The sequence below is a fragment of the Cervus canadensis genome, chromosome 1, assembly GCF_019320065.1.
Source record: "Cervus canadensis isolate Bull #8, Minnesota chromosome 1, ASM1932006v1, whole genome shotgun sequence".
In the NCBI taxonomy this organism is placed as follows: domain Eukaryota; kingdom Metazoa; phylum Chordata; class Mammalia; order Artiodactyla; family Cervidae; genus Cervus; species Cervus canadensis.
The window spans coordinates 3,622,109-3,645,286 of NC_057386.1; positions in this window are offsets into that span (position 1 = coordinate 3,622,109).

Consider the following 23,178-nt stretch of genomic DNA (forward strand, 5'->3'; position numbering starts at 1 on the left):
AGGGCTGAGAGCATCTTCACCGAGAACCCCTCCGATCTGCCTTTATCGACTGTGGTTCTGCCAGAAAGGGTCTGGGCTGCTGCTTTTGGGGAGTTGGTTTCATTTCTTCCCCCTGACCTGCTCAATACAATGGACTGGTTTTCACCAGAGTAAAGCCCCATAGCCCCTTGGAAACCTCAGATTGGAAGTGTCCTGGGCTCCACAGCAGCGGTTTGCTGGTTAGTCTCATTTCTCTGTTACCCAGCAGGACGTAGAATGTGTCCAGGAAGTTGGAGTCAAACAATAACATGAGGCTATTGTTCAAAAACAAGGAAGCTGTGAGAATCCTAAGAGACAGTGAATGTGGAGGAGGCCAGCCTCAGATCCCACGGCAACAAGATGCTCTTTCGGGGTGCCAGTGAGAAGCCCTTAAGAACCATCTGAGCACAAATCCATCAGCTCACAAACTTTGCTTCGAGGCATGCTTAAGCTTCGTCACTTAGAGGTAGAGACTCATCCTGATTGATTAAAACTACACTTGGGGGGGCTTCCCTGGGGGTCCAGTGGTTAAGAATCTGCCCGCCAATGCAGGGAATATGGGTTTGATCCCTGACCTGGGAAGATCCCACAGGCCACGGAACAACCAAGGCCAAATGTCACAACTATTGAGCCAGCGCCATAGAGCCTGGGGAGCCGCAACTCCTGAGCCCACGCACCCTAGAGCCCGCGCTCCGCAGCCAGAGACGCACCGCAGTGAGACGCCCGCACGCTGCAGCTAGAGAGCAGCCCCTGCCGCAACTAGAGAGAGCCCACTCATAGCGACGGAGACTCGGCAGAGCCAAATAAACAAATAAATAATTTTCAAAAATGACTTGGGATAGATAGGGAAGTTCTGCAGTGTTGCGTGTTTATTTAAAAAGAAGAGTGGTTAAAGTTTCTGGGGTTCTCCTACACACAGCATGTCCGCCTCACACGTTCACTCTGGGTACCCGGGACACCAGGGCACAAGCAGAAGGGTGGGGGTTCTTCATGGTCCCGACGAGCAGAAGAGAGATCCAACACAGAGTGGTCCACAGTGCGCTCCACAGACCACATTCCCATCGCCCTCTTAAAAATGCAGATTTCCTGACCTCCACGATACAGACAGATGGAGCCAGACCCCCTGATGGAAGCTAGGTTTTAACCCTGCACCTTGAGGACGCCCAGGACACGGAGTTTCTGGACTAGCAGATTGGAGATGTGTGACCTGGAGATCTCGAAGGAGTTTTTCCAACAGGCTACTCATCTCATGTTTAAGGAAGATGAAATTGAGGTGCAAAGACTTTAAGGTACTTGTCCAGTGTCACACCAGCATCAGCAGCAGGATTGGAGATGTGTGACCTGGAGATCTCGGAGGAGTTTTTCCAACAGGCTACTCATCTCATGTTTAAGGAAGATGAAATTGAGGTGCAAAGACTTTAAGGTACTTGTCCAGAGTCACACCAGCATCAGCAGCAGGTTGTAAGAGATGTAAGAAGAAATGTGTAACAAACTAGAAATCAACGTATAACTGAAAATGACTGGAAATGAAACCTAGATGTTCTGCCTTCTGTTGCACTCTGTTCTTACAGCTTCCCAGCTGGCACTAGTGGTAAAGAGCTGGCCTCCCAACGCATATGCTTAAGAGACACAGGTTTGATCCCTGGGCCGGGACAAGCCCCTAGAGGAGGGCATGGCAACCCACTCCAGTCTTCTTTCCTGGAGAACCCCACGGACAGAGGAGCCTGGCGGGCTTCAGTCCATGGGGCCACGAGAGTCAGACATGAGTGAAGTGACTTAGCACACATACAATGAAACATTAAAATCCTTTGTTTTAGTAAATTAAGGGGTTTCCCTGGTGACACAAATGGTTAAGAATCTACCTGCAATGCAGAAGACCCGAGTTTAATCCTTGCTGGGTCAGGAAGATCTCCTGGAGGAGAGAGGCACAACCCGCTCTAGTATTTTTGCCTGGAGAATTCAGATTTTTTTTTTTTTTTTAAGATGGAGATCTATTTTTTTAATGTGGACTGAATGTTGTTAAACACTTAAAATATCTCTCTCAAGAAAGTAAAATTCAAGTGTCAGTTTAAAAAAAAAAAATTGCAGCTGTTATTCCTGGTAAAGACCAGAACTATTTTCACGTTTTCTCCCGCTAACTGGACTAATTCCATAACTCACCATCCTCTAATTATCGCTTTCCAAGTCTCTGGAGAAGAGTTCTTTAAAAGCACACATGTACTCATACACCCTCACCAGCATGCAAGCACCCGCAAAAGCAGGAAAACAAAGAAACAAACTACAAGCCAAAAAAGGAAAAAAAAAAAGGCAAAAGCCAAATAAAAGCAACTCTCCTAATACAAATTTTTACAAATTTTCTAACAAAAGTATTTCACATATTACACTCAAGTATGACTACAAACTAAAATATAAACATAAATATCAAATGGCTTCATTTGAGTTGGCTTCTCAGGAAACTGACAATATACTGCTTTGGGGTCTGTTTTTGTCTTTTGTTACTTTTCAGATAAAACTGTTGTAAATTAAGATTCAAATTGTACTGTCACAATGGGTCTCTTGCCAGGCCTTTTTGAGGGGCTAATTGTTTAAAATTGAGGTTATATGATAGTATCCTTGAAAAGAAAAGACCATTTTTAAACATTTAAAGTGTAATACAACAACATCCAAATTCAAAAATTTCAAACAGGTTTTGTCAAAACACCCTACTAACCAGTCAAGTGTCCCCTCCCTCTTTTTTGATACTGTAATGAAATCCTATAGGTTGCTTTAACTGAAGACCTTTGATTTATTAGAGGAGACAAGTTTTCTTAATTCTGGGGGCAACAGTAACTTCATTTTCATGTAAGCAGTCAGATTTAAAAAATTAGTAAGGATTCAACAAAAGAAATAAGCCAGACATTGACAGACAAACTAAGGTCTAGAGTTTTCTTTCCCACATTCAATGGCATACAAAATTACCTCCTAATGAGTCTTTCAGTCTTCTTGAGGAACCTGTCCATTTGCTTTTAAAAAGTTTAATGATTAATCTTCAGTCACTACTTATCAACAACTGTTCAACTTGGTGACATCTTGGGACGTACATTTGTCCTCTCCAGTGACAGATTTTCCTTTGTTGGTTGGCAAAGTTAGGAGTTCCCCCGGTGAAATCTGAAACTAACCATGTACACAAGGCAAGGGGATCAAAGAAAGAGGTAGGTCACTACAGAGAGGTCGGTGGCAGGTTTAAGAAGCGGAGGAGCTTAAGATGAGGCTAGTCTGCAATAAAAGCAAGACAGGAGAGCTCCACACCCATCCGCCAAATCTTAAAAGGTTTTGTAAAACCCTTACACTTACCTGGTAGCTCAGCTGGGAAAGAATCCCTCTGCAATGCAGGAGAGCCTGATTAGGTTCCTGGGTCAGAAAGTTCCCCTGCAGAAGGGGTAGGCTACCCACTCCAGTTATTCTTGGGCTTCCCTGGCGGCTCAGATGGTAAGGAATCTGCCCTCAATGTGGGAGACCTGGGTTTGATCCCTGAATGGCAAGATCCCCTGGAGGAGGGCATGGCAATCCACTCCAATACCCTTGCCTGGGAAATCCCCATGGACAGAGGAGCCTGGCGGGATATAGTCCACAGGATCACACAGAGCCGGATCCAGCTGAGTGACTAAACACACAGCACATAAAACCCTTAAATGGGTCCAGTCCTGCATTCAGTCCACACGGTCTCAACTAACCGTTCTTGTGAGTGACCGGATGTCAGACTGCCCTTGGTTCTTCTTCCCAAACTCAGAGGTGACCTTAAAGGGCTCCTGTTTCCTTGGACACACTGTTAGGTGTGGTCACAGGAAAGGGCACACAAATGATGAGGAGGATAGAGGAGGGCTGTGAGGTGCTTATAACCCTGCTTCTCTCCCCGCAGAGGGTCTCTTAGGTGGCTGTGCTCCTGAACGTCGGGGGACTCCTTCTTCCCCACAAAGCATCTTGTCCCACACAGCTGCCTCTCCTGTGGCCCCGGTAACATCTCCCCGAGTCTGCTTTGGCAGTGGTCTTCCACTGCTGGCCCTGGGGTTTGTCTTGTGGGCGCCCTCCTTGCAGCCACAGCATCAGAATGAGTTCCTTTGTAAGTAAACCCCATGTGTGCGAGCTAAGTCCCTGGAGTCGTGCACGATTCTTTGTAACCCCAAGGACTGTAGCCCACCAGGCTCCTCTGTCCATGGGATTTTCCAGGCAAGAATACTGGAGTGGGTTGCCATTTCCTCCTCCAGGGGATCTTCCCAACCTAGGGATCAAACCCGAGTCTCTGTGCTTTCGGATTCCTGCCAGGACCCTTGGTTAATATTCAAAACAAGGACCAAAATGCATGAAATATTTTAGGCAGTGATGACTTTTGTCTACTGTAATTAGTTATTGCATCATCCCAAATTTTACAACAAAACCTTTACATTTGCCAGTGAGAAAAACATATTATCTTGAAAAAAGTAGGGACACATCCAGACAGACAGCAGTTTAATTCTCAGACACTCTAATCCCCAAATGAGCCCTCTCTTGGTCTGACCAGCTCTTTGCATGAAGACAGTAATCCCCTAACCCTTCTGTATCACAATGAACACTCATGACTGATCTCCTTTAGGATGGACTGGTTTGATCTCCTTGCAGTCCAAGGGACTCTCAAGAGTCTTCTCCAACACCACAGTTCAAAAGCATCAATTCTTCGGTGCTCAGTTTTCTTTATGGTCCAACTCTCACATACATACATGACCACAGGAAAAACCGTAGCCTTGACTAGACTGACCTTTGCAGGTAAAGTAATGTCTCTGCATTTTAATATGTTGTCTAGGTTGATCATAGCTTTTCTTCCAAGGAGTAAGCGTCTTTTATTTTCATGGCTGCAGTCACCATCTGCAGTGATTTTTGAGCCCCCCCCCCCAAATAAAATCTCTCACTGTTCCCACTGTTTCCCCATCTATTTGTCATGAAGTGATAGAACCAGATGCCATGATCTTCATTTTTAAATGTTGAGTTTTAAGTCAACATTTTCACTCCCCTCTTTCACTTTGATCAAGAGGCTTTTTAGTTTCCCTTTGCTTTCTTCCATAAGGGTGGTGTCATCTGCATATATGAGATTATTGATACTTCTCCAGACTAGCTGACCTGTCTCCTGAGAAATCTGTATGCAGGTCAAGCAGCAAAAATTAGAACTGGACATGGAACAACAGACTGGTTCCAATTCGAGAAAGGAGTACGTCAAGGCTGTATATTGTCACCCTGCTTATTTAACTTACATGCAGAGTACATCACAAGAAACTCTAGGCTGTAGGAAGCACAAATTGGAATCAAGACTGCTGGGAGAAATATCAATAACCTCAGATATGCAGATGACACCACTCTTATGGCAGAAAGCAAAGAGGAACTAAAGAAATGCTTGATGAAAGTGAAAGAGAGTGAAAATTTGGTTTAAAACTCAACATTCAGAAAACTAAAATCATGGCATCTGCTCCCATCACTTCATGGCAAATAGATGGGGAAACAATGGAAACAGTGAGATACTTTATTTTTCTGGGCTCCACAATCACTGTAGATGGTGACTGCAGCCATGAAATTAAAAGACACTTGCTCCTTAGAAGAAAAGCTATGACCAACCTAGACAGCATATTAAAAAGCAGAGACATTAACTTTGCCAACAAAGGTCCATCTAGTCAAAGTTATGGTTTTTCCAGTAATCATGTATGGATGTGAGAGTTGGACTATAACAAAAGCTGAGCACTGATGAATTGATTCTTTTGAACTGTGGTGTTGGAGAACACTCTTGAGAGTCCCGTGGACAGCAAGGAGATCCAATCAGTCCATCCTAACGGAAATCAGCCCTGAATATTCATTGGAAGGACTGATTCCAAGCTGAAGCCCCAATATTTTGGCCACCTGATGTGAAGAACCAACTCATTGGAAAAGACCCTGATACTGGAAAGATTGAAGGCAGGAGGAGAAGGGGACGATGGAGGATGAGATGATTGTATGGCCTCACCGACGTGATGGACATGAATTTGTGTAAGCTCAAGGAGTTGGTGATGGACAGGGAAGCCTGTCATGTTGCAGTCTATGGGGTCATAAAGAGTCGGACATGAGTGAGCGACTGAACTGACCGATATTTCTCGCAGCAATCTTGATTCCAGCTTGTGATTCATCCAGCCTGGCATTTCACATAATGTACTCTGCATATAAGTTAAATAGGCAGGGTGACAATATATAGCATTGATGTACTCCGTTCCCAATTTTGAACCAGTCTACTGCTCCACATTCAGTTCACTTACCCCCAATTTTTCTGAAGTTACCAGTTAAAATGGAAGTTTGTGAATATTACCTAATATTTAATCTTAATATCTCATAGAATTACAAGATACTTAAATACTTTGTACAGTACTTTTCATGGTGGTGGTTTAGTTACTAAGTCATGTCCAACTCTTGCAATCCCTTGGGCTATAGGCCACCAGGCTCCTATGTCCACGGGATTTCCCAGGGAAGAATACTGGAATGGGTTGTCATTTTCTCCTCCAGGGGATCTTCCAGACCCAAGGATCGAACCCAGGTCTCCTGAATTGTAGGTGGTCTCTTGCATTGCTGGTGGATTCTTTACTGACTGAGCTACCAGGGAATTTTTTCATAAGGGGACCTTATAACATGGAATGGTGATAGGATTAGTGCTTTGGGTAAAGTTAGGGGTGAGTGGGGAGCAGGGAATTGAAATTTCAACGCTTACAAATGCTATGAATGCTTTACATATATTGCCCTATATATGTAGAGTACATCATGAGAAATTCTGGGCTGGATGAAGCACAAGCTGGAATCAAGATTACCGGGAGAAATATCAATAACCTCAGATATGCAGATGACATACCCTTATGGCAGAAAGCGAAGAAGAACTAAAGAGCCTCTTGATGAAAGTGAAAGAGGAGAGTGAAAAAGTTGGCTTCAAGGTCAACATTCAGAAAACTAAGACCATGGCATCTGGTCCCATCACTTGATGGCAAATAGATGGGGAAACAGTGGAAACAGTGAGACTTCATTTTTTGGGCTACAAAATCACTGCAGATGGTGATTGCAGCCATGAAATTAAAAGACGCTTACTCCTTGGAAGGAAAGTTATGACCAACCTAGACAGCATATTAAAAAGCAGAGACATTACTTTGTCAACAAAGGTCCATCTAGTCAAGGCTATTGTTTTTCCAGTGGTCATGTATGAATGTGAGAGTTGGACTATAAAGAAAGCTGAGTGGTAAAGAATTGACGCTTTTGAACTGTGGTGTTGGAGAAGACTCTTGAGAGTCCCTTGGACTGCAAGGAAATCCAACCAGTGCATCCTGAAGGAGATCAGTCCTGGGTGTTCATTGGAAGGACTGATGTTGAAGCTGAATCTCCAATAATGTCACCACCTGATGCGAAGAGCTGACTCATTGGAAAAGACCCTGATGCTGGGAAAGATTGAGGGCAGGAGGAGAAGGGGACGACAGAGGATGAGATGGTTGGATGGCATCACCGACTCGATGATGAGTTTGGGTGAGTTTGGTTGGACTCCGGGAGTTGGTGATGGACAGGAAATCCTGGCATGCTGCGGTTCATGGGATGGCAAAGAGCCAGACATGACTGAGTGACTGATCTGAACTGAACTGAACAATATTTTGAAAGGTAGTTGTTAGCTCCTTTTATAGATATTTGTCCAGTGTTTATAGCTGGTAACTCTAATTCAAGTCTTTACACATTTTAGTATAGCAAACTGCTGTACAAATAATGTTAATTTATCTAGTGAACATCTCTTTTTTTTTTTTTTTTTAAATTCAAGCATGGTAACTTTTTTCAAATAAACAAATTTTGTTAATTTATATTGAGGAATGATGATACCAACTAGCAGAATTTTCAGACATGGGGAAAAGAGGCTTCTTCCTAAACTATTGCCTAAAATCAGAGTTCTACAGCTCAAAGAAGGAACTGAGTAATAAACCTTCCAAGGATGAACTAGTCATGTTTTCAACCTTTACTATGCTTTCTGGTCTTCTTTCGTAGCCCACAGCAAAAGCTCTCAATGCTGCTGGCACCCAAGCTGACTTGTCACCCTGAAACAGACCCCCAGGTTTAAATAGATAGATAGATATAGGTGTGACTCTCTCTGGGCAAGTTCAGGTCTGGGTTCATGACCCAGAACTGCATGAACCGCAGTCACCTTGCTCCTGGTCTCGGTCAGTGCTCAGCGTGTTTAAAGGATATGCCTTTGGCCCTCTGGAGCAAGGCAGAGCTGACCTCCCTCAAGGCTCTCACTCAGATGGGTATTTTTCTGACCCCTTCAATGGCCTCTGCATTGGGAGGTTGTTCTTTCAGCCCCTTCCAACCACAGGGTCATCGGCCTGCCCTCACACTGCTACACACAGGCAGACAGACACAGGAGACAAGAGATTCATTCTAGAGGAAACGGAACTGGTGAGTCTCTAGACTCTAGAGTCTGGAGCCACACAGAAGTCTCCTGCAGATGCTCCCCATGTTCCGGGGGGCCATCCTAACTCTCGTGAGCTCCTAGCCGGACAGTCAGCTCTGTGCATGAAGGAGCATCCAGGCGCTGTAGCCCTAACCATCCATTCCTACTCTCACACTCTTCCCAAATGAAGCCTTAGGTGCCATAGAGCTTCAGGAAAAAAAAAAAAAGACACGCCATCCCCACCCAGTCTTGTTCAAATTGCTGACCTGCATAATCGTTGGGTTGATAAAATGGCTATTCTATACCACTAAGCCTGGGGGCTTTTGTTTTAGAGCGACAGTCATTGGGACAGTGAGGAGCAGGTTTCAGGCCCCTGCCACTTAAACTGCAGTCCCAGGACTGGCTATGTCAGCATCTTCAGGAGTTAGTTAATAATGTGGAAACTCCAGCCTGTTTCTTGTCACTAAAACAGAACCTGCATTTTGACAAGATCCCCTAAGTAATCTGAATGCATATCAAAGTGTCTTTCTCACCCTGTTTTAATTTATTAAGCTAAGATGAACACACAGGAAGGCGCACGCATCTTAGGTGATTATTTATACATGCCCGGATGAATATCTAGAACATTTCTATCATACCCGGAAAATTTCCACATTTTTCCTGAGTCAGAAACTCTCTCCATCCCCTCCTAGAAATAACAACTTTCCTGACTTCTATCATCATATGTTAATTTAGCTTCTTCTTGAATTTCATAAAATTGGAATTATTCAGTATGAATAATTCATGTTGACTTGCTAATTTATGTTTGTTTCTGACTTCTTTTGGCCCAATAATATTTTTGAAATTCACTTATATTGTTGTGTGTATCGAGTGGCTTATATTTTTAAGAAACTGCTGTGTAGTGATTCATCTAAATATACTATGGTTTTAATTGCATTTTTCTGTTGATGGATATTTGGTGTTTCCTAGTTTGGGGTTTTTATGAATAAAGCGTTTTGTGTGCTTGTGTGTATATATGCATGTGGACACACGTTTTCATTTCTCTGAGAAAGAAGTGCTGAGGAGTGAAACTGCTGGGTCACGGGTAGGTGTATGTTTAACTTTATTAGAAATTGCCAGAGTATTTTTCAGTGTGGTTGGACCATTTTACATTCCCACAAGCAATAAGGAGGTTTTCATTCACTTGATCGTTCTTAACAATAGCTGGTACTGTCAACTGCTTAAACATAGCCTTTCAGATGGGTGTGTGGTAGAATCTCTTTGTGATTTTAATTTGAATTTTCAGATGACTAACGAGGAGGAGCCCTTTTTCAAATATGTACTGGCTAGCAGATACCTTCTTTCAAGAAGTGCCTACCTGAGTCTTTTCCCCATATATCTTTATTATTGTTATTGAGCTATAAGAGTTCATTGACATTTTGGATACAACTTCTTTCTTAGGCATGCGCATGATAGGCAACTCTGGAGACAGTCCCTGATGGTCCCCACCTCGAGCTTTTCACAATCGCTTGGTTGTCTCATTACTCTGGCTAAGACTTTCCAGGCTACGTTAAAAGAAGCAGCATGGACTCCCCTGGGGGTCAAGTGGGTAAGAATCCGTCTGCCAGTGCAAGGAATACAGGTTAACCCTTGGCCCAGGAAGATTGCACAGGCCACGGTGCAACCAGGCCCGTGAGCCACGAGTCCTGAAGGGCACATCCTGGGGCCTGTGATCTGCAGCAGAAGAGACCACGCGATGGGGGGCCTGGGCACCACAACCAGCGGGGAGCCCCACTCACAGCCAGCGGGGAGCCCCACTCACACCTAGAGACGAGCCCCACTCACCACAACTAGAGAAAGTGTGAGCTCAGCAACAAAGATCCAGCACAGACAAAAAAATGAATAAATTAAAAAGAAAAAAAAAAAAAACAAGGCAGCAAGAGCAGCTACCTTCATTTTATTCCTGATTTTAGAGGTTTTTCACATTTTGCACAATGGTTTTGAGATTCACCCGTGTTGTTGGCCTGTATCAATAGCTTGTCCTTTTTTTAAAAGGTCTTTTTTTAAAAATTGTATTAAAAGTGTCTTCTTATTATTGAATAGTATCCCACCATATGGCTATTTCAGCAGCTGATGAACACTTAGACTGTTTCTAATTTGGGGCTATTTTGAATAATGGCACTATGAACTTCTGTGTACAAGTCTTTATGTAGACATGCGTTTTCATTTCTCTTTAGTATATACCTAAGCGTGGAACCATTTGATCATACAGTATATTTGTGAATTTATATTTAATGTTTTAAGAAACTGCCAAACTATTTTCCAAATAGGTCATTTTTTAATTAAAAAAATTTTCCAGGAGCCTTCAAGTCTTCCAAAACTTTTGACTTTTTCACTATATTTACAAAGCAAAGAAAAATATTTTGATAGACAGTTAAAATTTGTTATTGCTACACTTAAATATGTGTATATCTTTAACATTAACAGCCATATCAGATTTTTTCATTACTTTCCAATAAGTGTAGACCAAATCTTTAAGCTGATTTGGAGAAATCCCACATAAATCTAATCTATTTCCATTTAATAATGATAAAGGATTCTAATACTGAAGAACAAATAGCATAGAACAAAAATAGATAGACTTTGAAAGCTAACTGGGAAATTCCAAGAGACTCATGAAGGGAAGTATGTCAATCTCACTTTACAGTAATTATTGACCTGAGTTCCTGGTGCCCACTTCGAGAATTCTCTTAAAGTATAAGGTGCTTTCTCCTTTAAGATAAAGCAGAACTATCACAGTCAACATTACTTATATTTTTAAATGCCTAAAGTTTTATTTTATGCTTCTTTTTTTAAAAAAAAGAAAATAATAACAAGATTTTACAGGAATTAAGCAACGTGGTTGCGTCTAGCTGGATGAATATAAAAATTGACATGCAGTCAGATGTGGTCTGGACAAAACATCTTTTGTTTTTTCTAGGAAGTGCCCTATGCATTTCAATTATATCCTGGTGCACACGAGTGTGATGGATGATTTCAAAATATTATGTTGTCGAATCACTGGGAATTAACGATACACTAAATATCATGAGAACAAAAGGACTGGGGAAACCAGTTCCAGTAAATTAAGATCCACCTTAGCTGTTACTCCCATGAGCAACCTTCACTTGAACTTGACTAGAGTGATTATAAGGTTTTGTTCAATTTTGACCCAAGATGTGTGGATTACGCTAATAATAGAAAGAGAAACAAATATTCTTTTTAAAAACAGTATATATTTTTCTGATACCAATATAATTTCTGAAATAAATCAAAGAAAGGATACGCAAAATTTAATTCTTGAATTTTACCGAATATGTTGCTTTGGACAATAAATCACTCTATTTAAATCCAACCAAGAAATCACACTGGAATGAAGCGTCTGAGAGGATCATTCAGACTTCAAACCTGAAGCAGAAAAAGATGGCAGTTCTGCTGATGTGTGCTCATTTAATTTTGTAGAGAAAAAAGCTCCCCTTACAGCACTGTAAAAGAGTTAACATGCTTCTGAACATTCAGAAAGAGAAACTTAGGTACTGGAAAAATCGGGCTTACTGTTCCTTGAATATTTACCATTTTCTCAGAATATGTGGCAGCATAATGTTATCATTTTTAAAGTGCTACCAACGGCAATGTGGATATCACTGCCATCTCTGAGATGTTTTGCAAATATTTCTCTCCTTGGCCAAGCCGCAGATTCAATTTGTGCTCAGTTAAGCCCTCATAAAATAGTCTCTTTGACAAATGATTGTTTTTTTCCTTCTCAACCCAGAGAAATGCCAGACTGGGCTATTTTCACTTTTGGTGGGAAATGTTCCATTTAGACTGACGCACAATTACGTGGCAAACATCCTGATGTTCTTTTCTTGTCATATTTAGGGCTGAACTTCAGGGAGGTGTGAAAGTGACCTGATAATTACGGTAAAAATAGCTAGTTTAGCATGTTCCACACAGGGTACCTAAATTATCTCGTGGACTTGCTACGCCAAGCTGAGTTAACTACTATTATTATTCCCATTTTACATAAGAAGAGACCGAGACCAATGAAGGCTAAGTAACTTACCTAAAATCAGTGAATGGCAGCCTAATTTTCACCATCTTTAATCATTCTTCATGAGTACTGAATAGTAAGACTTTGGTTCAAAGACTTTGGTTTACCCTTTTAAAAAATATTAAACACATAGTTAAATATCTCTTTGGATTATAAGCACAAAAGTGAGGGCCTCTAGTATCTACACAATTTTCCTATGAAATCATACAGACTTTGTGGAAAAACACAAATTGCACAGATGATTTAATATAAGAGGTATTGCATATCTGAACTATATTAATAAAGTAAGAACAGACTGCTGTTAAAAATGTTTTTTTCTATGGATACATACACAGCTTCCCTGGTAGCTCAGCTGGTAAAGATCTGGGTTTGATTCCTGGGTCAGGAAGATCCCCTGGGGAAGGGAATGGCAATCCACTCCGGTATTCTTGCCTGGAGAATCTCATGGACAGAGGAGCCTGGCGGGCTACAGTCCATGGGATCACAAGAGTCAGACGCACCTTGATGACTAAACCACCATAGATACATACATACACACACACAGGCATTGCCAGAAAGGACCCTAGACTATTAAATAAAATCTCAGGCGTTCCCTAAGTGGAGATATTATAAAAACAAAATGCCTGTGATACAGGCTGCTGAGTATTAGAATGACTTTGAAAAGCAAAGTCCTCGACTTATTTGTATGGTAATAGAGACAAATCCTGATTGCTTGGTGAACTGTCCAGGAGCAAAAGAGGAGGCAAAAGGGGTGGACAGAAGCTCTTTGAGCTCACTAGCAGTATTTATTTAACACCCTTTCTCTTTTCTCACGATTCATATGCTGCACACAAACCATCTTAGCCTCTTTGTTGACCCCTATATACACCAGAAACGATTTGCAGGACAAGCTTTGGAGTCCCCTGGAGTAATTACCACCATCTCCAATCAGTCCTTCCCATTTTAATGAATTTTGAAAGGCTTCCTCACTCCACTGCCTGTGAGCTTCTATTTTTTTTTTTTCCTCCCATAACCAGGAAACTATGACTCAGTGACCTGAGAACACAGTCTGAAAGACTGCCTGCTCTTGGTTTATAACGGAGATCAATGATCTTTTTTTTTTCTTTAAAGGTCCAGGTAAAAAATATTTTTGACCTTAAGGGGCAGGCAATTTCTCTTATAATTACTCAACTTTGCATTGTAGTGCAAAACAGCTTCATACAACATGTGAATGGATGAGGGTGGTGGTGTTCTAATAAAATTTTATTTATAAACATGGGCAGTGGGCCAGATTTTGCCCACAGGCACACCAGTTTGCCATCCCCTGGTTTGGACTGATGTGCCACGTCATTCAGTGGTGGGTTCTTTGTGGATCTCTGATTGGCCCTTTACAGTCAGGCAAAGATAGGGAGGGTGAGGTCCCAGGAACCAGGGCCTCACTGTAGCCCCAGATCTGTGGCTTCTCCTAAGTCCTGTTTAGGTATTGCATCCTTGGATAATTTCACCCAACAGAGCCAGGGGAATACATATCAATATTATTGTTAGCACTCTCTCTGGATTTTTTTTCTTTTTTTTTAACTGTGGGAAAATATCTTCTCTCTGGCTAATAACTGCTGATGTCATGAAAAGTGACTAATGCAAAATTTTGCAAAGCAAACAGCTCTGGGTCATTTCTCAGGGGGCCGTGGTCCTAGTTCCATGGAGTGGCCGGGCAGGGTGACACGTCACACACAGATTTCTCTGCATAAGGACAAAGAAGCGTCTGTGGCTACTTGGTTTATGTGTTTAATAGGTGGGTGGACTCTGCCACACAGTTCGAATTTTTAAAAATTAAAGGCTTGCAGCTGGTAGTTTTAGAGGGTTTGTGTCACAGAAAGAGAGGAATGGAGGATTCAAATAGTGAACATACCCATCCTTTCAACAGGCCCTTATTGGCAGAGTATTTGACGGCAGCCTTCTTGGAGGGATCTGAGTTTCATGGGCCATCTGAGCTCCAAGTGACCGATGGGAAAAGATGGAAAACAGAGCATCTGAGAGCTCACTCAGCAGTCATGGTGAGTGTGAGAGCGGCTGGGGAAGGGCTCTTGGCAAAGCTGCGCAACCAAGCTTTTAGTCCAGCTCGCTTTTCTAATCCTAAATCAAACCACTACACTCGGTCCCTCCCTTTAATAAGCTCTAAATCCACATGCTAGGTTTCAAAAGAAAGAAAAAACCTACTTTAACGGTTAAAACTTCCCTGAAACCTACTCATGGGAGCAGGCAACATATGGTGTTGTAATTTTTTTTTTTTAAAGCAAGACATCTGTAGGATTCAAGAAATCGCTAAAATCTGTTGGATTCCAGAAACTCTTATAAGCTGAACTCCAACACAGATAAATTATTTTTATTAGGTTCAGCGATGGACAATTCATGAAGGAAAGTCTACTGGAAAATGACTTTTCCAAAGAGGAACTTTAGTAAAGTGCAAGCCGATGTCTTGATTTCAAAGAGAGAGTGCTAAGAAAATTATTTTAATTGTCAACGCATGCGTGATTGAGCATGGCTACAAAACTCCTGAGCAGAAATAACGGGGAACAATGGTGGGCAGATGAGTTCTACCACAGCTTCTTTAGGAAGCATCTCTGAGGGTTTGGTGCTGTCTAGTCATTAGGAAATATCCCTGACCATCTATAATACACCAGGCATCTTGTAAGCCATTTAGAATGCAGTACTATGTAAAATAGCAGAAAGCCAACTTGCCAAGAATTTAAACTTAAAAATAGATATTAAAAACGGCAGACAATTAATGGACTATGTGGTGCCTGGGGGAAATTTTTGAAGATGTTGATTTTTACCCAAAGACTGAACACTGACCAAGTGTTAGTCAATATAATGGCTGGCTGGAGAGGCCTCCAGGCCTTGAGGAGAAGTGAGCTGTGTTTGAGGAAAGCAAAGTACAACAACTTCCCTTGTGACTCAGCGGTAAAGAACCCACCTGCCAATGAAGGAGACTCAGGTTCGACCCCTGGTCTGGGAAGATCGCCTGGAGAAGGGAATGGCAACCCACTCCAGGATTCTTACCTGGAGAGTCCCATGGACAGAGGAGCCTGGCGGGCTACAGTCCATGAGGTCTCAAAGAGTCAGACACGACTGAGTGTGCTCACACGCATTACAGATATTTCAGAGTTTTCATAGCAACGAATTCTTTGTAAACCATAAAATGACCGGAACTACTTTCTAATGAATAAAAAACCAGCCAAGTGCAGTAGGACAAGACATTGCATTGAAAAAAAAAATGACTATAAAAGTTCAACATAATAAGGTTCTCTTGGAAAAAATCCTTTCCACTCCAATCCCAATGTCACTTACTTACTTTTTGCAAACTATTGTCCATCTTTACAGTGACAACCATTCCTTTATTTTCTTTGTTTTCACTTAGTGTTACTTTCTATATTTCAAAAGGTCATCATCATCTACATTCATCTTCATAATGACTGCCAACACTCCACCTCTAAGTAACTGATTTTGACAATTCTAATTATGTGTCAACACTGAGTGATTGAGAAACTTATTTAAAAAGGGAAAATGTTCTGTACCAGGGCTTAAGGTATTCTCAATCACTACATTTAAGTAAAAAGAAACACATCATTCTATTAAAACTGCTGGAATAGGGCATATAATCCATTCATCTATAAAATTTGGCAAGAGCAATGTGAATGGAATTAAATCTCAGAAATCTGAATATCTGCTAAAACCACTTATTATTTAAATACTACTAATTATTTTTATTAGACTATTTTTTTAGAACAGTTTTAGGCCCACAGCAAAATTGAACTTTCTTATATAACATATTTTATCAAGAGCACAAATGAAAAGAGAGGGGGGAAAAAAAAAAACCTGCAATCAACTCAGAGCACACTGTTAGCTCCCCTTCCTCTTCCTCTCCGTCTCTGCCTCCCTCTCCATCTCTTTAGGCCTTTGCCCATTCTTGTTTTGCCCTTCCCACTCCAATGAAACTACTCTGGTCAAGATCACCAAACAGCTAGTTTTTGCCCAGTCTGGTAACCAATCACGTAGCTTCTTCCTCCTAGACTGGCAGCTCCCACCTGCCATGCTTTCCTGTAACTCTGTTCATCCCACTGATCACATCTTCTCCTTCTGTCTCCTTCACACTCCAGCTCCTACCAAACTCTAAACTCAAGAACCAAAAGGACTCAGCCAGACAACATTTACTCTGCACCACAGACACATTTTTCCCCTTTAAATAACTGCATCCAATCCCATGGATTTAAAATCTTCTATCTGCTGATGAGTTCACAATTTATAGTTTCAGTCCTGAACCCTCCCTGAACTCCAGGCTCATAAATCCAACTCTAAAACTTAAAATACACAGAACAATTCATTCATAAATCTTCCTTTTCACACCCTCCTATCCACATCAATAGTCTACATCCTCATGCTTCTCAGAAAACTGCACCCCTCTCTGCTCACTGGCTTGAACCAAAAGTTCAAAGTCTACCTTCATTTCTCACCACCCACAACAGCCGAATCAATATTAAGTTCTCCCGGTTTTATCTTCAAAACACCCTAATCCTTCTCCTTATCACCGCCTTCCTTCCAAGGAGCCACTGTGTCTCACCTGAGCCGCTACTGTTGCCCACCTGGACCTACTCCTTCCTCTCCTGTTTTGAAACAGGGCATTCTACACACAGCGGCTGGAGTTATGTGACTCGATGTAAGAAACGGACTCTTGCCCCAGTTCTACTAAAACATTCACACTAGGTGTCCAAGCAGGTGTCGGACAAAGCCTCACGTGCAAGTTTTTTTCAAAAGAAACCCAGGACAACTCGTTCCAAGCATGGTGACTCTCTCCCCTCTATTCTGAACAAGAGAGTCCAACAGAAACAGGACTTAGGAGGACTCTGGGTAAAGCCACGTCTTTACCTCCTGCCCAATAGAGCTGCCAGCAGGACAGGGCTCTTTCGACAGAAAGGGCCTGGACATGTATTTCTGGGGGCTCAGCAGCCCACCAAGAGTGCTTGCTGGTCAGCAGCGTAAACCTTAACAATGTAACAGCCAACTATTTTACCAGCAAAGGTCAGTTTATTCAGGGATAGCTGGAGGAACTATAACTGAGGATACAGGAACTACAGCTAACCATTGACAAATCCAGAGAACAAAGAAGGGGAACTTGCTTATTATAAGGAAAAGGGGGAAGTTAGGAGGGATTGTTCTAACAAAAGAGGCCATTGGAGGAGGCTGGGCGTCCAAAGTATGGAGGCTTCCCTCTGGCTGGGCTGCTACAGCCTCTGATTGGCTGGGCTATGGTCCAGGCAGAGGCTAGTTTTCTTCTTCTTTCTGGACTATAAGGGAGGCAGCACCTTCTCATGGGAGATGCAGCCAGGCTTTCCTGTCCTTCCCTGTCTCCTGGAGTTTGCTCAGGTTTATGTCCATTGAGTCAGTGATGCTATCTAACCATCCCATCCCATCCTCTGCCGCCCCCTACACCTCCTGCCCTCAATCCTTCCCAACATCAGGGTCTTTTCCAATAAGCCCTTTCTTTTAGGTCTGCTGAAATGTCACTCCTTTAGAGCAATCTTCTTAGATTATTTTACCACCCTTCCACCAGTCCACTACGAGGCACAACCCTCCCTGACGTCAGACACTTATCGCTACATAGAATTATATTTTTATTCATGATCCGTTCATCGACTGTATGTTCCTGCCTTCCTAAGCAGTCACAGATCTTGCCTTGTTCATCACTGTGGTTCCAGCATCTAGATGAACATCTGTGACATCATGAGACGCTCAATAACTCTTTTTAAAAAACTAAATGAGGCAACGTACAGAAGTGAATAATTAGATTTATGTCTCAAGCACACGTTATAGTGAAAGTGAAGTCACTCAGTCGTGTCTGACTCTTTGCAACCCTATGGACTGTAGCCCGCCACGCTCCTCGGGCCATGGGATTTTCCAGGCAGGAATACTGGAGTGGGTTACCATGTCTGTTTGTTTGTTTGCCCTCTGTTATGGGCTGAACTGTGTCTCATGCCTCAGTATTCATAGCTGAAGCCTTAAACCACACTACTTAAGTATGTGACTGTCTCAGGAGACAGAACCCTTAAAGAGGTGATTCGGTAAAAATGAGGCCATTAAAGCGGGTTCTCATCGGATCTGACTGGTGCCCTTATGAACAGAGATGTGGGCACCTGGAAAACATGCCTGTCTTGGGTGCTCACGAGGGCCACGCATGTGACGACGGGGCAGGAGGGGCCGCCTGCCTCCAAAGAGAGAAGCCAGATGCATCGCCTCACCCTACGGCCCTCAGGAGACACTGAGCTTGACCTCATACTGCCAGCCTCCAGAACCGGGAGAAAATTAGCTTTTTGGTGTTTAAACCACCCAGATGTCAGTGTTTGGTTATGGGAGCCCTAATCAACTAACACACTGTCCCTCCCCACCCCTGCAACCAACAACAGATTTCTATAGTTCTACAAAAAAAGAGATCAAAAGGAATTAATAGTTGACCATTTCATCATCACAATCATGATGAAGCACTAGGATACCTAAGGACCTATCTCTTAGGTTGGAAGAATAAGCTTTATTTTGCTACAAGTGAGTCACAAATTAACTATTTGGAAAAAAAAAAACTGATACATACACACACATACTGGGTTTTCCAAGGTGGCTCTAGCAGTAAAAAAACCAGCTGCCAAGAGATATAACAGACATGGTTCAATCCCTGGGTCAGAAATATCCCCTGGAGGAGGGCATAGCAACCCACTCCAGTATTCTTGCCTGGAGAATCCCGTGGACAGAGGAGCCTGGTGGGCTACGGTCCAGGGGGTCCCAAAGAGTCAGACACGACTGAGCATGAGCAGAAATCCCACTTAGCATACGGTCTTCTGATCCACTCACATTATGGCGTATGCCAGAATCTCATCCCCTTTAAGAGTAATAATATTACACTAAGTATGTATAGACCGCATTTTATCTACTCAAATGTTGATGGACAATTGGGTTGTTTGTACTTTTTGGTTATTGTGAAACACGCTGCTACAGACATGGGTGTACAACTGTCTGAGTCTCTGCCAGCAACTATTTTTGAAATAGTTTTGAAACACATCTGGAGGTGAAATTCCTGGATTATTTGATAATTCTGTGATTCTGTTTCCTTTTTTTTTTCTCTCTCTCTTTTGGAGGAATTACCATCCTGTCACCCACAGAGGCACACTGTGGGTTTTTAACTACACAATGATAAATTATAAATGTGTGTAGTCTGTTATCTCTGTGCCAGGTCCTTTCCTTAAGTGCCTTGCCTATAACATTACTTTCAATTCTCATGTGAGACAAGTTATTTTACTATCTTCTTTTCATAGATGAGGAGAGTTGCCCAAACAGATACATCAATACCTTACAAAGCTTGGACTTGGGCTCAGGTGAGCCTGACGTGTAGTCCAGGCTCTAGCCCACTCAAGGGGCTCTGTTACGGCCTGGACCCACTGCTATGATTGTCCAAGGATGAGAAATGTGCCAAGCTGCCAATCTTGCAAATAGCAAGCCTATAAGTGGACAGCATGATAATACATCACATTATCACCTCTAGATCCCAAAGCAACTCTTGAAATCAGGAAAGGTCAAGCTCAGAGAAATGGAATATATGTAACCCATATCTTTCCTGTAGAAAAGAAAATGATGCAGTTTTGTTGTTGATGTGGTAGACTATTCTGGGCTCAATTCTGGGAGCACCTAGCCTTTTCTTGGAAGGAAGCTGTGACAAACATAGACAACATATTAAAAAGCAGAAGCATCCCATTGCTGACAAAAGTCTGTATAGTCAAAGCTATGGTTTTTCCAGTAGTCACATACAGATGTGAGAGTTGGACCATAAAGATGGTTGAGCACTGAAGAATTATGCTTTAGAGTTGTGTGCTGAAAAAAACTCTTTAGAGTCTCTTGGACTGCAAGCAGATCAAACCAGTCAATCCTAAAGGAAATTAACCCTGAATACTCACTGAACTGATACTAAAGCTGAAGCTCTAATACTTTGGCCACCTGTTGTAAAGAGCCGACTCACTGGAAAAGACCTGATGCTGGGAAAGATTGAAGACAGGAGGAGAAGGGGGCAACAGAGGATAAGATGGTTGAATGGCATCATCAACTCATTGGAAGTGAGTCTGAGCAAGCTCCAGGAGATAGCGAAGGACAGGGAAGCTTGGCATGTTGCAGTCCATGGGGTTGCAAAGAGGTGGACATGACTTAGCGACTGAACAATAACAAGGCCTTTTCTAACTGAAGGTTGCTTTCTGACACTCCTTCTGATTTAGATGGTCAGTGTGTGAGAAAAGGCAGACAAATAACTATGTCTCAGAAGAATCGCCTATGAGACAGTATGTGGACACACGTCATGGACAGGGGAGAAACAGCGAATCAGGTGTGCCTACTGGGTAACACAGATGAGACGACTTCCTCCTACAAATATGACAAAAAAAAAAAACCCAGCAATAACAAGACAAACAGAGGTCTCCCATTAACCTCAGCAAGGCTTTCTCTAGGCAAGGAATATTGTCTCAAATTATACAAAGACTTGGACAATATACCAGTAATAAGCAGCCAAAAGAGGGATCTCTGGCTTTTGTGACCATTTTGAGCAATCATTAACACAGGCTAGGCAAGATTGCTCTTGGTATCACTTTTCCGGATCACCAAAATTTATATAATACTTCAATGTAGCCAAAACAGGGAGAATGCACCAGAGAAACTTCTTGGGTCACTGGTTTTATTACCAACAGCTTCAGTCAACTTATTTAGTATTTCTCTGAAACAGAAGAATAAAAACATATTTTCCAGGCATTGTAGTAGGGTAGACCTACTCTGAGAAGTGCTAAGTTCAGACAGAATCCAGAAGGTATTTGCTCATTTCAACCAGTTTAAAATCAGCTCAGTTTGTGTATCACTAGGAATCTCCCAGAAAACAAGTTTTGCAAATGTCACAGGACTTCTTTAGACGCTTTTCCACACACTGGCTCATTGCACCAACACACAAGATCATGTTAACAAATCTTCAGCAGTGACAAATGTAACTAATGTACATTTCTCTGCTGAAACAGGCAAATTTACATTTTGGGGAGGAATTAAAAAGTAATAATGACAACATTATTCAGCAAATTAATGTCAATGTGCAAAATAGTAATCTGATTGACCTTAAATGAAAGAGTCAGAATAGATGTGCTAAGCTATAAGCAAAGCTTTTCCCGGACCTAAATCTTTATGGTTCTTTACTTTCCATGAAAGTCAAATTCATACTTTATTTCTATATATTCCATATAAATATAATAATTCCATATATTATATTCCATATATTTTCCATATAAAGATATAAGTTGTTTGTTGTTTAGTCACTAAGTCATGTCTGACTCTATGTGACCCCATGTGGACCGTAGCCCACCAGGCTCCTCTGTTCATGGGATTCTCCAGGCAAGAATACCCGAATGGGTTGCCATTTCCTCCTCCAGGGGAACTTCCTGACCCAGGGATTGAACCTGTGTCTCCTGCGTTGGCAGGCAGATTCTTTGCAGCTGAGCCAGTGGGGTAAGTTGTTCCATTTACTTCTGATCTGAGTGTAAGCTGTGCATACATTTTCTGAGTGAGGCAGTGGATGAGGGGATGTATTGAAGCCACTCACAGGTAAGGACATGGACTGATTTTCCCCACAGGATACAGATGAATGCATATCGCCAGCATTTTCATCTTTATTATTATTTGTCCAATACTTTTCAGGAATTCCAGTGGGTCATAGATGTTTCAAAAACATAATGCTTGAAGAATCTTGCATTGGCTGTGGTATAAGTAAGCATACATGAACACTCATATTGTCAGAACACAGGGTTTGCGGGGAGCGTAAAGAGAATTGTGTAAGGAACACTGGATGGCAGAAAAGAAAGAAGACTTCTTGCTTGGAGAACACACATGAATTAGAAATGCTGAAAAGACACCAAGCAAAATGAATTCTCAAACACACAGTACACGAGAGTCAGTGATGAGAAAAAAAAAAGTATGAGACTAACATGGATTACCATCTGTGTAGGTATGTGTAGTGGTTCCAGGTACAAGCACTCAATACAGATATTCTGGAAGACATAAATTCTAAAATGAAGTCAACGGCAGGCAGTCCAATGGTTAAGACTCCACCTTCCGAAGTGTGGGGCTCTGATTTGATCTCTGGTCAGGGAGCTAACACCTCACACGTCTATGTGTCTATGTGCTCAGTCCCGTCCGATTCTTTGTGACCCTGTGCAGTGTAGCCCGCCAGGCTTCTCTGTCCATGGGATTTTCCAAGCAAGAATACTGGAGTGCCATTCCCTTCTCCAGGGGATCTTTCTGACACAAGGATCCAACCCATGTCTCCTGCATTGCAGGCAGATTATTTTACCACTGAGCTACCTGGAAAATCCTAAAGGAAATCAGTCCTTAATATTTATTAGAAGGACTGATGCTGAAGCTGAAGCTCCAATACTTTGGCCACCTGATGCAAACACCTGACTCATTGGAAAAGATGCTGATGCTGGGCAAGATTGAAGGTGGGAGGAGAAGGGGACGACAGAGGATGAGATGGTTGGATGGCATCACTGACTCAATGGACATGAGTTTGAGCAAGCTCTGGGAGTTGGTGATGGACAGGGAAGCCTGGCGT